At 37.9% G+C, this 14,786-nt stretch overlaps 1 protein-coding gene across 37 annotated transcripts in view; it reads left to right on the top strand.

The window, feature by feature from the left end:
* Positions 1-14,786, top strand: part of ctnnd2b (catenin (cadherin-associated protein), delta 2b) — a 139,670-nt gene that overhangs the window by 89,303 nt on the left and 35,581 nt on the right. The gene's annotated exons all lie outside the window — the stretch shown is intronic.

Genomic DNA, 14,786 nt, shown 5'->3' with positions numbered 1-14,786 from the left:
TGTTCTGGATGACTAAATATGGGTTTTAATCTCTCAATCATTTACTCACAATTGTAGTGACTAGTTGACAGGAGTCACACTGGTGTGATCTGCTGCTGTAGCTCATTTTCTTCAAGGTTGAATCTGTTGTGTGTTCAGAGATCTTGGTTGTAACAAGTGGTTATTTGACTTTCTATGTCAATTCTATAAGTTTAAATCAGTCAGCTCATTCTCTGCTGAAATGTGTCATCGACAAGGCATTCTGGCATACTGAACTTCCCCTCACTTGATGTTTTCGATAAGTTTACTTGAAGGGGGTGTTTATAAGACGTCAAGTGACTTTTATAATCATGACATGAGTAGCATCAGAAATGTGAACAAGATTTTATGCATGCTTTTAAACAACTGTTATTAAGTGTCATTCAGTCAGTAATGTCATTTCAAATGCAAAGATGACATTGTTTGAGATGTCTTTGTCTTAAAACTTGACATTACCAAGACAACATAGCTTTTCATAAATCTGTCATTAATATTGTCTTGAGGCCCTCATAAATCAATAAAAATGAATATTTTGACAAAAACGAAAGAATCAAAATTTATTTGTTGTTAAAAAGTGTCAAAACTGTCAAATATTTTTATAATTATAATTGTGATAAACTGTGATATTTAATTACATTTAATGACATGTTAATGAGGCAGCACAGTGGCACAATTGCAAGAAGGTTGCTGAATTGAAAAAGTATTATAGGTTAAATGGGTAAGCTAAATTGTCCATAGTTTATGAGTGTGTATGGATGTTTCCCAGTGATGGGTTGCAGCTGGAAGTGTATCTGCAGCGTAAAACAAATGCTGGATAATTTTGTGGTTTATTCCGCTGTGGCGACCTCAGATTAATAAAGAGACTAAGCAGAAAAGAAAATAAATGAATGAATGACATGTTAATGTTGACATGTTAAATTTGTACCACTGTAGTCGATGATGATAATGTTATCAAATTCATGACAATTATAATGGTCTTGTGACAATAATGTTTATGACAAGTTATGTCTTGTTTATGATAAGATATGGTGTATTTGGTAATGTCAAGATGTCACAGCACAGTAATATCAAACAATGTCACTTACAGTTTTAAAATTACACTGAGTGAATGGTGCAGTTTTCATAAGCATCCATAAAATCTCATTCATATTCATGATGTGTCATCTCATGATTTTAAAGGTTTCATGACAGTCCTTTGAACACTTGGAGTAAAGTGTTACCTGTTCTAGTTTTGCCCAGTAGACCAGCTTTTGTTCACCTGGGATCAACAACCCATGTCTCATTCAAACTCACTTAAATCACCGTTCTTCCCCGTTCTGATGCTCAGCTTGAACTTCAGCAGTTGGTCTTGACCACATCTACATACTGACATCTGATTGGCTGATTAGATATTTTATAGTTAATTTGATATACCTAATAAAGTTAATTGTAGATTAAGGGACTTGTATATTAAAGGGTGGAGTTGGTTTTGACCATCAGTGATTAATTGGATCATTGTATCAGTTGTTTGTCAATTGCTGGTCAGAATAGTAGATAATCCCACCCTGAGCTCATGCCATTGGTCAAGGGATCATTGCTGTGTTTAAAATGGCCACTGTAAAGATTCTGACCGCATTTACTCTGAATGCCCAACATATCCTTCAAAACCCCTTTTAAATGCTTTAGATATCACCCCACATATACTTCAAATGTATAAATGAAAACTTTAAAAACATTCTTAAAAGATAAAAGAAAGTCTTAGAGGTTTGAAACACCATGAAGTTGAATTAATAATGTTATAGATTGACTATCTTTTTTAGGTGGGATAGATAAAAGGGCATTTCAGCATCGCTTTTATCCATAAGCTAACAGTTCTTGTCTAATCTATTTTGTATGCGCACCGTCTTTGATTGAGCTGTCACATGTTGTTGTTCCAGTACTCATTTTCTTTCAGACAAAGGCACGCACCAGAATGGAAGTGCATGAAGTACATGTTTCATGTACGTGAAGCTTATTCAGCATTCTGCTCGTGTTTGAATAGAAAAGCCAGGGAGCAAGCTGAGAGGACAGAGGAGCTCTATGCTCATTAGAGTGTTTGTTTTAACAGTGTGCACGCTTCAGCGGCTAAGCCACAAGCTAGAGCTGCAGCGATTACATGGGCTGGTGGCTGGTCTTATTTACTCTGTTCAGCATGTGTAAGTTCTTCATTCATCTGCCTGTAATGCCAGAAGCTAGTTGTATGACATACAAACAGGTCTGCAGAGTGACAGTTATTAAGGGGCTGCTCACACTTTAAACATGTGGCACTTAGCAAGACATTAAAGACATTTATTCTTCAGTATATGTTTTGCATTTGTACCATTCTTTACTATAACTGCATTATAATGTTGTTTTGCAAACATTTACTTGTTTAACTTTGAGTATTGATTCAGATATTTCAATTAAATGTTGAATATACATATCACCATCAACTCTAATGAAGGAAAACGATTAAATTAGTACACTAAATCTGTGTAGTTATAGTATTTTGAGATGTGGCTCATATTAGCTTCACATCAATAAGTTGACGTTTATGTTTTCTGATGAGCGCTGTTGTGTGTCTATATTAAATGTACCTCAGCTTCATCCCTTCCAAAATATCAACCCATTAGCTCGTAATAATCATGCTCAGCCAGGCATCCTGAATGCATAATTTATGATGCTTTTATTTGGCTGTTTTTTCATGCCACGCAACAGCCGGTGGTCCACGAGGGGCTTATCCTCTTCTTCCTCTGGCCCCGTGGGTTATTTTGGCTGTTGAGCTGTAACATGAAGCTGGGATTTGTGGTGTTAATTTTTCTGCTTTGGGGATGAAAGATAGGCTCACCTGACTGAACCAGAACAAAAGCCCAAACAAAGACCTGTCACAAACAGGGGAGTTTGTCTCAATCCAGTGAGTGCTCAAATGTTACATCACTCTGCTGAAGGATTTTCAGCCTGCACACCTAGCAAACCTTTTATAAATCCATAGACAACAAGACCCATTTCTTTCTCTCTGTAGCTTTGTCCCAAAACCTATGAGCAGCCTCTCCCACAGGAGACTCCATTGATTTCAATAGAGTGCTGCAGGGATGACATCATTTTGGAGACCAACCCAGAGGTTAGCATCACCCTACTCCCCTTAGCAAAAAGCCAATAATTTTGTTTTATTGGCTTTCGTGTTATTGCAGGAAATAAGCTCTATGACCAAGAACAGATTGATTTGTTCTTTGTCACCACAAACAAGCTTCCGATAACTCTTTCAATCTGTATTTTAATGGGACCTTTTATGGAAAATTCATCTTTACATGGTGTTCGAACACTGATGTGTGCCTACAGTTATCAGTTTACCACCAATGCAGATTAAAAGCTGGTTCAAAGCCAGAGCCTACAGTAGTTTTAAATGGCTGGCCTAGAAGTAAGAACCCCTTGTGTCAGGGGCTAAGGCCAGGGTTACCATGATCAACAAGATGAAAAAATACTCTTGTAAGGCTCCAATTTTGAAATAACAGCATAACACAACAGTAAACACATACAAACACATTTTTAGCATTTGTAATCTCCATCTATGCAGTTATGCAACAAAGGGAGGGCTACATATTTGAGAACTGGTAAATATGTGCATGGGTTACATATGGTTGCATTTCATTATTAAAACGAACAATGCAGGCAGTATGATAACGCCGACAACATATGTTTCTTTCTGCACTACCACTAACCAATTACCAACGTATGGATATGACCAGTTTGATCAGTAGCTCGCCACAAATGGCGTTGGACTTGGGATGGGGAGCAGATTGGACCAGGTTTCAAGTCCAGTGAAGGACCAAAAACCAAAATAAAGTAAAACCAAAAAAAAAGCAGTGTGAATTGTGGTAAAAGCATGTAACTGCAAAGGCTTTTCACTTGTAAACTGCTTTCACTTCTGTAGATCGATTGTTTTGTTCCGAAACAGGGATTAAAATTGTTATAGTGTTGCACTTTGTTCTTGGTGCGGTTTGCTTTCACATTGCAAAGTTTCTAAATGGACCAAAATAGCTAAAACAAGTCATGTGCGAGTAAACTCTCCTCACATTGAGTTCCACGGTTTATTTTTTAGAGTCCCGCTCAGCTGTCATACAACCTTATTTTAATTTATGATGATAAGCAATCAGACAATAAGCTGCGCTTCAATTTTGAATTGCGACAGCCACAGACGTCTTCCCCAATCAGACGTAAGACTTTCTCATAAATAGCCATTTGCTAGAATTATGCATTATAGGCTTTACGTTATACAGAGAAATAACACATAAACCGAGACTGCAGTTTGGTCAATTTTCCTAATGGATAAACTGCTTTTGTAAATAGTTCAGCATGCTTTCACTTTCGTATTCGGCCATTTACCAGTAGGAAAGACATCCTGTCCTACTCATGATTCTCTCTTCACATAGGCATATATGCCAATTACATATCCATGATATTTACCTGGTTTGTCAGTTCATTGGATCGACATGCTTTCTCACTACAGTCGATCCGCTACAGGGTTCGTTTCAATTAAGCCGAGACCTCCTTGTTCAGGTAACCTCGGACTCATTGTTTTGGCGTGGATCCGAGCGCAATTGCTGGATTCACATATGCCAAACGAACCACGCTACCTAGGGAAACACGCTAGGTTCCGAAACAAACGTCTAGGTCAGGGGTCTCAAACTCGCGGGCCATTTGCGGCCCTCAGTGCAATATTTTGTGGCCCGCGCCGACCGCTGTACACTGACAGAATCAGCGGAGCGGGGAGAGAGAGCGCTCCCCGATCCGCTGATTCTATCCGTACACAGCGGTCACTGGCATTCCCCGCCCGCCGTGTAAACAAAGGGGCGGGGATGCCGGTGACGTCATCACGCACCCCGCCCCGTTGTTAGACGCTGTGACAGGCGGGAAGTGTTAACTCGCGCCGGCCAGAACCAAGGTAAGCTGTTCCCGCCCCTGCCAGCCACTTAGCTACCTATCTGCAGCCTGCCACCTACCTAGCTACAGCCTGCATCTTATATTATAGGTAGATACAGACTGGTACAGACTGATGTGACTGGAGTGGGGTGGGGGTGTTTTATTTATACATATATACACCTTTTTTTAGGTGAGGTGAGAGAATGGAAGTTTTGAGTGAGTTCCCCCAAGCCATACTGAGGGTCTCAACTGCTTCCGCTCTAAAGCCAAATGTGGTTCAGATTTGTGAGAAGAAGCTCTGTCAAGTCTCTGGCAGCAAGGCGTAGGCAAAAGATGCCATGTTCAGAAGAACTGTTCATAATCTTCACTCAATGTACTATTAATGTTCAGGACACTTCATGTTCAGAAGAAATAATTAAAACTGTTAATAATGACATTTGAGGACTTTTTTTTGTGAAATCCCTTATGCGGCCCAGCCTCACCCAGACTTTGCCTCCTGCGGCCCCCAGGTAAATTGAGTTTGAGACCCCTGGTCTAGGTACTGTATGAAAGCACCCCTAGTTTGCATTTGAAATTGAGTGGGTTACTTGATAGTAAGTTCATATACACATAACAGGCTGACTGGCTTCTCTCAGGGATTTGCACGAGAAAGACGTTGAGATTGGCAGAAATGTACACAGCAGGCTCTGGTAGATAGACAAAAAAATGGCATATATAAGAAAACGTGCCCTAGTTACGTATTTGAGTACACCACAGCCTCTAGTGAATTTGTGCAGCCAAGGGTACATACAGTATTTCCCAGTTCTCAAATATGCAGCACTGGGGACGTATTTCCAATAAGCCTGTATTGAAATTATGATGTGGTGCACAAACACACTGTACTTTATACGCTGGGTTTGGATGCCAATGTAGGCTCACTAACCCATTAACATTAATAACAATGCAGTGTTGATGACATGTTCGTTCCTTTCCAGATTTGCATGGTTGGGAAAGAGGAGACTTATTGAGTGATGTTGCAGTTATTAGCTTGACAGAAGAGCCAGTTTTAAACTGGCAATAGCACTACTCTGAGCTACAGTATCACCCAGTTCCCACTAGTGGAAAAGGTGTATGGGTAAATAAACATATCTAAACAACCAAATCTAAATAGGTTTATTAAAAATGTGACTTATAATCCAGCTGTTTGCGTTCATGGACTTAACCCACTGCTGACAGCTGGCTTTTTCTGTGTCTCATCTATTTTCTTCCTCTATGTTAAGCTGCTTTAACAATCTACACTGTAAAAAGTGCTATAGAAATAAAGATGAGCTGAGGAATTGTGCACTTCAGATGTGTGCATTTAGAAAATAGTTTGTCAGAAGTGGCAAGGCTTTGAGATAGATGCAGATAATGCACTTTCATGATGATAAAGAACTGCAATGTCCTGTGACTGCGACAGGCATGACAAAACCAAGCAAATATTTTTTCTTGAGAGTGTCAGAGATGCAGGATGTACAGTCTCTGCTTTCTTCTGCCAAAAGGGCTAGAGCAACATCTTATTTGCAATTAATGAGACACACCAAAAACAGTGTGTGTGTGCTCAAAGTGTGTATGTGCTATCCACTCAAGAATGAGCACTTACAGCATGGTAGAATAAATGATCTCTGAGGTGTTTTTAGCAGAAATTTCACAGACACATTCTAGGGACACTTCTAACTTAAATTACATCTTATATAAAGGAGCATAATTGGTTCCCTTAAAAATCTCCTAGTTGGAAAGTTTGCAAGAATGTGAGTATAAACACAACTCTGTAAGTAGACTACCGAGCAAGTTTTCCTGTTCATCTTAATTACATTGAAGCAGATCATGGAACCACTGGGTTGCAGCTGGAAGGGCATCCACTGTGTAAAACATTTGCTGGATAAGCTGGCGGTTCATTCCGCTGTGGCAAACCCAATAAATAAAGGGACTGAGCCGAAGGAAATTAATGAATGAATAAATTATCATGGAACTGATTAACTGATCTGTACCATCTGTTGATCTATAAAAACACAAAAAATATTTTAAGTTTGTATGCCTCTATTATGGTTTTTAAAATATTGCCTTTCACATCATGTGTTATGTTATCATTTTGTTCTGTCATTGACCTTAAGAAGCAAGTTGTTAACAATAAGCTTTTATTATAGCACAGCTTTTGCACTTTCATGAAACCATCTCGTTATAGTCCCTGGATTAAAAAAAAAAAATGTTTTATGTGAGTACTTCCTAGCTATGATCGGTCACTCGGCACTCAACTAAACTCTGGCATATTCAGTGGTGCCCTATCTAAATGCGTTGTATTCATAAGCTCAACAGAAATGTGTGTGTGTGTTTTGCTATTTTTTTTTTAATTCAAAGATAAAGTAATTACATGGCAATAACAGCTCATAATGTACTACAAAGTAGTCACTACAAAGTAAAAACATACCACTAAGGGTCTACTCAGACTAGGTACAGTTGCCTTGTCCCACCTTCCCTCTCCCCCGACGGCCTGCACTCACTGCGTTTTGCCTTCCGAACCTGAGCACACTTACGTCATCGATGATGCGACAGTTCAGTTCAACAGGAAGAGAGTCGCTCTTGCTCAGCACAGTGGACATTGCTTTATTTCTATCTTTTTACTTTTGACACTAATAATATATCATAATGGTCATCAAGGGGTTTGTGTCTTTAATAAATTACAACAGTTTCCGTTCATTTAAAAGGAAGAATGATTAATAAATGCATATGAAACAGCCCCTTAAAAGTGACATATTCAGTTTCGGGCTTAGATGTGCTTTGCACTCACCCCCTAAGGGCGCACTCACACATTGCTATCCAAATCCGTTCCAGGCGCATTTTAGTTGGCTGACCCAGGCCTGGTTGTAAAAGGTGTGCGAGAGCACGGTTTGGTTGGGCAAAGTACACCTGAGCCCGAAACTGAAGATGCGACGTCACTTTTTAGGCACTGTTTCATATGGATTTATTAATCATTCTTACTTTTCAATGAAAGCAAACCCCTCGCTGCACATAAGCTGTACCTTCAGCAAACCTCCTAATATGTGCAGCATGAGGACTTTATGATAATTTATGAGCATCAAAAAATGTGGTTCTGTTCAGCAAAATATTTGACTGTGCATCACTGCATCCCGAACTACTAAAACAATACAACTAAAGCAATCTCCGATGTGCTGAGTGAGAGTGCTTCTTTTCCTGTCAAACTGAATAGTCGCATCATCGATTATCCCCTGCTGTGGACATTGCTTTACTAATATCGTTTTACTTTTGTCGCTTATAAATTATTATAATAGTCGTTGAGATGTTTGCGTCTTTAATAAACTACAACAGTTTGTGTACATTGAAAACTAAAAATGATCAATAAATCTATTTATGTGTTTTTTTATTTGTGGATCTGTGGATCCAAAATGTGGATCTGTTTGGCAAAGTATTTGATTGCGCGTCACTGCATCCCAAACGACAAAACGATATAACTAAAGCAATTTCCACTGTGCTGAGCGAGAGCGCTTCTGTTCTATTTAACTGAATAGTCACACCATCGATGATGTAAGCGTGTTTAGGTTCGGAAGACAAAACGAAGTGTGAGTGCAGGCCGTCGGGGGACAATCACGCTTCAGCACAGTTCTTGGCAACTGTACAAAGTGTGAGTACACCCTAAGAAACATAATGCTCAATTTATGGTTGTCATTGAGATTTAGGTTGATAAACTAGTTCTTTCAATGCATTTTATTTGGACTTGATATTAATATGATAAAATCAATACCATTGTTACTGTCCTACAGTATGTACAAATTGATGAAGCTTTTGGAGATAAAATTCAGACCATTTTATTTCTAAAAAGTACTGAAATAAAATAATCAAAACAGATTGGGCCATCTGGCCAAAGCAGACTACCCTCACGGAAAGAACAAATCTTCAAAAAGAGTCATGTGAAATCTATATTATGTAAAAAGTTAAATATTTTTTACCTTGAATGCATGTAGAACTATTGTAGGAAACCAACAAAATAGCTGAACATCTGAAAAAGCATAATAGAGGCACTTATTCCTTAGTATTCTCATTCATTAGAAAAAAAAAAACATAACATATATCACATTCTAAAAAAAATACTTCGCAGACTTCAAGCTAATTAGAATTTATTAACCATCATTTTGGACATATTTTACTGAGGAATGCTCTTTGCTTGAAAGAATTGCTTCTTTTTATTTGGTCAGTTTGAGCATAAGATATAATTAAGTTTCAGTCTATGTGCAGCTTAAAAAATGTACTTTAAAATGCTGCATATGTTAGCAGCTCAAAAGGTATTGGAACAGAGCCTCTCTCTCATGTTTCTGACAGCTAGAATGAAGGTCAACGCTTAGTTTAATAGTGCTAATAAGGGGGTGGATCTTGCAGGTGAAGGTTAAGGGACGAATGGTTTATTAGTAGACCAGCCATCCATCCAAAGCATCTCTCTATATCAGACCATGAAGGGTGAAATCACAAGTCTGAGCGCATACACAACCAAAGAGCTCTCTGTTCTCTGTAGCGTGAATGAGTCATTTCCCAGCCAAATCCTTCTCCGGCTTTGGCAAGGAATGACTTTTTTTTTGTAGGCCTGGGTTCTGAGCAGACGTTTGATTATTCATGTTTGGTGATTAATGGTAGGTTCATCGGCCTGTCACAGGGATTGGAGCTGTGCTGTAGGGGGTGTGGCCTCAGCCGGGCATTAATTGTGGTAATGGCGAGGTTAAGGATTTGGCTGCCAGTGACAGACCTGACAGAGAGGAGCGAGTGTCACCAGGCTCCAGCAGCTTGCACTCTGCATATGTGTGTGTTCCCTGTAGGACTGGCCTGCTGGGAATGATTCAGCGCTAAGGTTTAATGATGCGAATGAGGACGAGCTGGGTGCCATTACTATTCTGACTTTAATCATAAATGATATCGGCAGTTTCTAGAGCAGCAAATATCTCATAAATCTGCGTGCCCTACACGTTTAGTCCTCATCACTTATGTATGCGTTCGTTCATGCCGGGATTTTGCATTATCGATGGATGTAAAGCACAACTATGACTGCCCAGTACTTGGGTGGGCTTGGTATCAGAGGTATTTTTTAAAGACAAAATATAACATTACAGCTTCATAACGTTTTTAATGACAAAAACAAGCGTGAGCTAAAAGTAACGTTTTGCCTCTTCTGACTGATTTAATAAAATGGCCAATTTTTTTTATTGTCATGATATATATCTATATATATATATATATATATATAGATAGATAGATAGATAGATAGATAGATAGATAGATAGATAGATAGATAGATAGATAGATAGATAGATAGATAGATAGATAGATAGATAGATAGATAGATAGATAGATAGATAGATAGATAGATAGATAGATAGATAGATAGATAGATAGATAGATAGATAGATAGATAGAGATTAAAATGGTTAATTTGAATTTTGCTGAAGGCATTCAGAATATGTGTGCTACTCATATAATGACTAAAAGTAAGTCTTTGAGAACAGGTTTCTCAAGCCAGGTGGTGCATTAGACCAGGGGCTCATCTCCTTTCCAAAATGCATCACAAACTGTATGAGAAACTGTTATACTATGAAAATTGGTGATAAAAAATTAATTATGTTCAATAAGATTTACTTGTGTTTATTATAATTCAGTTAAACATCACAAAATGCAGAATTTTTTTTTCTTTCCATTTGGCGTGCGTTATCAAATTCCATAACACTATCACCAGTCCTTACTCCTTATTTGCGTCTAATACCCTTGGGGGCATGAATGAAATGAAACTGGCGAACTCCAGTTAAAGTCACACAAAATTACAGGAAACTCTTACATGAAAGCACTTTATGTAAACACCTTAATTATATTTTTGTCTATTAAGGCAAATAACTAGATTATAGATGTCCATGTAAGTGAAGTCAGTAGTGTCTTCGAAGTAACTGAAAGATCCAGAAGGGCATCCTGCTGATTTGAGTAGGGCACTTGTTTGTCAGACGGCTCACCAATTTAACTTTTATTCACCGTCACTCATTTTAAAAAGCACCCGTTCAGTTTTATTTTTATATGTTTTACTCAAACACATAAACTCTACAGGTGCTTGAAAGTTAGATGTGGAGCTAACATTAATCAAATTCACTTTAGTGAACTGCATCCATGTTAGCACGTCACGTTTGATGTGGTAATTTTACAGTAGAAATACACACAGGTTCGAAGACTCGTTCTCGCCCCCTACAGTGCAATTCAGGGAGGTATACATCTGTGCTAAAATATCAAAGTAAAAGTCATTAGAGCTTGCGTAGATTAGACCCAGCTCCCAACCCAACTTCAAGAATAGATTAAAAGCGATATTTTTTTACTGCTTGATAAGAGTCTTGGATTAATGCAGCATGTTAACGCCGATAACGGCCCTCCACTAAAATATATACAGTCAATCCAAAATTATTCAAAACCAGAAAGAAAGAAAGAAAGAAAGAAAGAAAGAAAGAAAGAAAGAAAGAAAGAAAGAAAGAAAGAAAGAAAGAAAGAAAGAAAGAAAGAAAGAAAGAAGAAATGCCTGCATTTGTTTATCATTTTTCCTTATCGATTTGGTGGCATTTGCATAGCTTTGGCTTTTACCTGATTGCAACAGAGAAATGCTGGACAATCTCTGTAGATTGATGGCATTTTATGCCGTTTAGCCTTATAATCTTAAAGATTGTCAGCAAAATCACCTGTTTTGTCATCACTTTAGACATTACGCTAGAGAATCATTCAAATGCTAGTTCAAAAATGACATTAGTAAATAAGTAACGACTTCTGCTGTTCTGACGTCAGCTGCAGATGTGAAGGAATGACAGATGAAAGTAGTTCCTTGTACAAAAGGATTTTTAGACTCTCCGTTTGATTCTCTTTTTTAACAAAAAGTATTATGTAAGAATAAAAATGTATTTTTATACATTTTAAAATCAGTACATAATTTGATACATATTACTATTACTGTACCTGCTTGCACCAATTTGTACTTAAATGTATCTACAGTATCTGCTATATCCACCTTATTTTGCCAAAAGTAAGTTATTTTCTTTGAATCTGTGAGACAAGTCCGATCTCACGAGGAAAAATGTATAAGTGGCTAATTCATACAATATTATCAATATGAAAAATTATGGATTTTAAAAAGAAGGCATGCCCCCACACCCCACCTCTAACCCCTGATTGAGGGATGAGTAAATTGTACTAAAATGTACGAATGAAATGAAACAAATTAATATGAATTTGCAAATAAATCAAAAAGTTACAAATTGCCATGAGATAGCACTAGACACACATTAGCCATTACAGTTCAATAACTATAAGTATAACAAAATGCAGAAAATGGTAACAGATTGTTTTGAAAGTGGAAGCCACTGACATTCATGTTAAAAATGGCCATTCATAAAAAGAATGGCTAAATTTGAAAATAGCCTAAATCAAGCTTAAATCTATTCTCATTTCATTTTGAGGCATTCAGGACATTGTTATGTTTCCTGACTGTCCATGAATGAATCACTAAAGTATTCTCTCAAATGATTAATTAATAACAGTGATTCACTGTGAAATGAACTACAGCATGTGTTGCTCAGAGACTGAATGAATGACTTATCAGTGGCTTAATTTGGAAGTATTTTAACTGACAAGAGTAAAAATATAGTTAATGACAGGATGTCTGCAATACCACCCACTTCGAATGTTATCACTAGATTGAATGGCAATTATCAGTGGTTATCAGCTGATAGATATGGGCCAGTAGGGGCCTTCTGCACCTACTAATAGGATCAGAAGGCTGTTTTCATCCATCCACATGGTTAATTAGCTAGACTAATAGAGAAAACTCCAGATCCAGATCTGTTTTTTCATGACTGTCACGGTTGGATTTAAGGTAGGGGTAGAGGTAGACGTTAATAAAATACAATTAATGGGAAATTAAATTAATTATATAAATAATACTCATTAACTTCCGACTGCTGCTGTATGTGATCTATCGCTGATTATCCTCGTGGATGAGTAATAACAGCCTTCTAAACCTACTGGTAGTAGTACTGGCTCATATCTATCAGCTGATAACCACTGATAACACCCATTTAATCGAGGAATAACATTGGAATCAGCTGGCAAAACACTCTACTAACATTTTTTTTCATTAAATCGTTGCATGTATCACTTTTGAAAGATGCTTAGATTTTTATAGTTGTATTATCTTATTGGCTGTGATATAATATTGTTGAGCAACTGAAACTTGAAAGCTGGTAAAGCATTGGGACCCTTGCCTTCTACTTTATTGCCGTCTATAATTACACAAGGTAAACACCGAGTGAATGATTTCACTTTAGTGCACTAGTTAATTAACGCAGTCATTTTAGAGCTTCTGTCAAAAATGTATTTACACTAATTAACCCAGAGTTGGCTTATGCGACTACGCTACATTGATTACCATATAAACTTCATCAATTTTATAGTCATTTTTATGTTACGCTTTAATTACTGATTAACACAAACATTATCAGTTAGTATGCTCCTGTGATTTATGTCAGCCTCCTGTCATAGCATTGGAGTTTTGATAGCCATTTCCTACCCACCGTAATGGATTTTGCTCTCTGTTCTTGTGAACAAATCTTTCAGTATATAGTGCGAGCTTAGCGAGATGTGCTTTAAGCAAGCGCTCATTTCTCAAGGTTAAACAGTGATAAAGCCAACAATGATACAGCGATTGAAAACAAAGTAGCTATCTTTCAGTGTTATCTACTTTTTGACCTTTTCCCAATGGATCCCATTCTTCTTTTTCACGACCGCAATTGCCCTCTCAGGTTTACCGGTTGCACTATAGGGAAACAGGACATGCTAAAATAGATGTTTCCCATGGTGCCTCTTACACAGAGATGGTTTGTCCATCATGTTAGGGTTTTTCATTGCCAGAATCGCATTTTCTCTGCCTACACATGTCTTACTTTTCCTTTCTTCGCTTCTCTCCTTCTTTGCGCTCTCTTTCTATGATTAGCACCCCATCTCTCACATAGTGTATCTTATTATCTGAATCGATTCCTCTTGTTTGACAGTCTCGGACATGGCGGTAGTGTAGAGACAGTGGTTTGTTGGTCGGAGAGAGAAACAAACTTCGATATGTCAGACATCGTGTTCTCCTATCCTGCCTACATGCGGAATTTGTGTTTTCACATCAGGATGGTGTTGGATTTGTTTACTCCACTTTTATTTGCTGTTGGCACTGGTATTGAGATGATCGAGTCGCGGGACCCTGGGGTTTACAAAATGCAGATCTTCTCCTTTGGGGATTCATGCACCTTAGGATAGCTCCAGGCAATAGCACAGCTAGCTGTCACTGACACCCGTGATGAGGCTCACATTTCTGGGAGGATGTTATTGTCTGTATACATTATCCGTGATCTGACGTTCCTCTGCAGAAAGCATAAAATTCCAAATATAAGATGATGGCTGGCATGTTTAGCTGGAATACCTTTTGTTTCTCATGCGTTATTTGTTTTTCTGTTTTTGTTCTCCTTACCAACACTGTCATACATCATATTTTGAGGTTCATTTGTTTCCATTGTTTAGTGGTATTCGTTTTCTACGTTAATTACTATTACTTTACTATTTTCAAAAGAGAAAAGTAGCGCAACTAACAGCAGGAGATCAGACGTTGGCAGATATTACAAACCGGTTGCGTTCGGTTTGATTAATTGTGAAAAGAAATACATAAAGACCCAAGAGAGGAGAATTAAATGTTTACAGCCCATATAAAAGTAAGCTGTTGCAGTATGATAGATGCATTCAAAGACATGTTTGCATTGTTGTCTATGTGA

Source organism: Danio rerio, chromosome 2 (genome assembly GCF_049306965.1).
Source record: "Danio rerio strain Tuebingen ecotype United States chromosome 2, GRCz12tu, whole genome shotgun sequence".
In the NCBI taxonomy this organism is placed as follows: domain Eukaryota; kingdom Metazoa; phylum Chordata; class Actinopteri; order Cypriniformes; family Danionidae; genus Danio; species Danio rerio.
The sequence above is the reverse complement of the archived record's forward strand: the minus strand, read 5'-3'. Positions and strand labels throughout refer to the sequence as shown.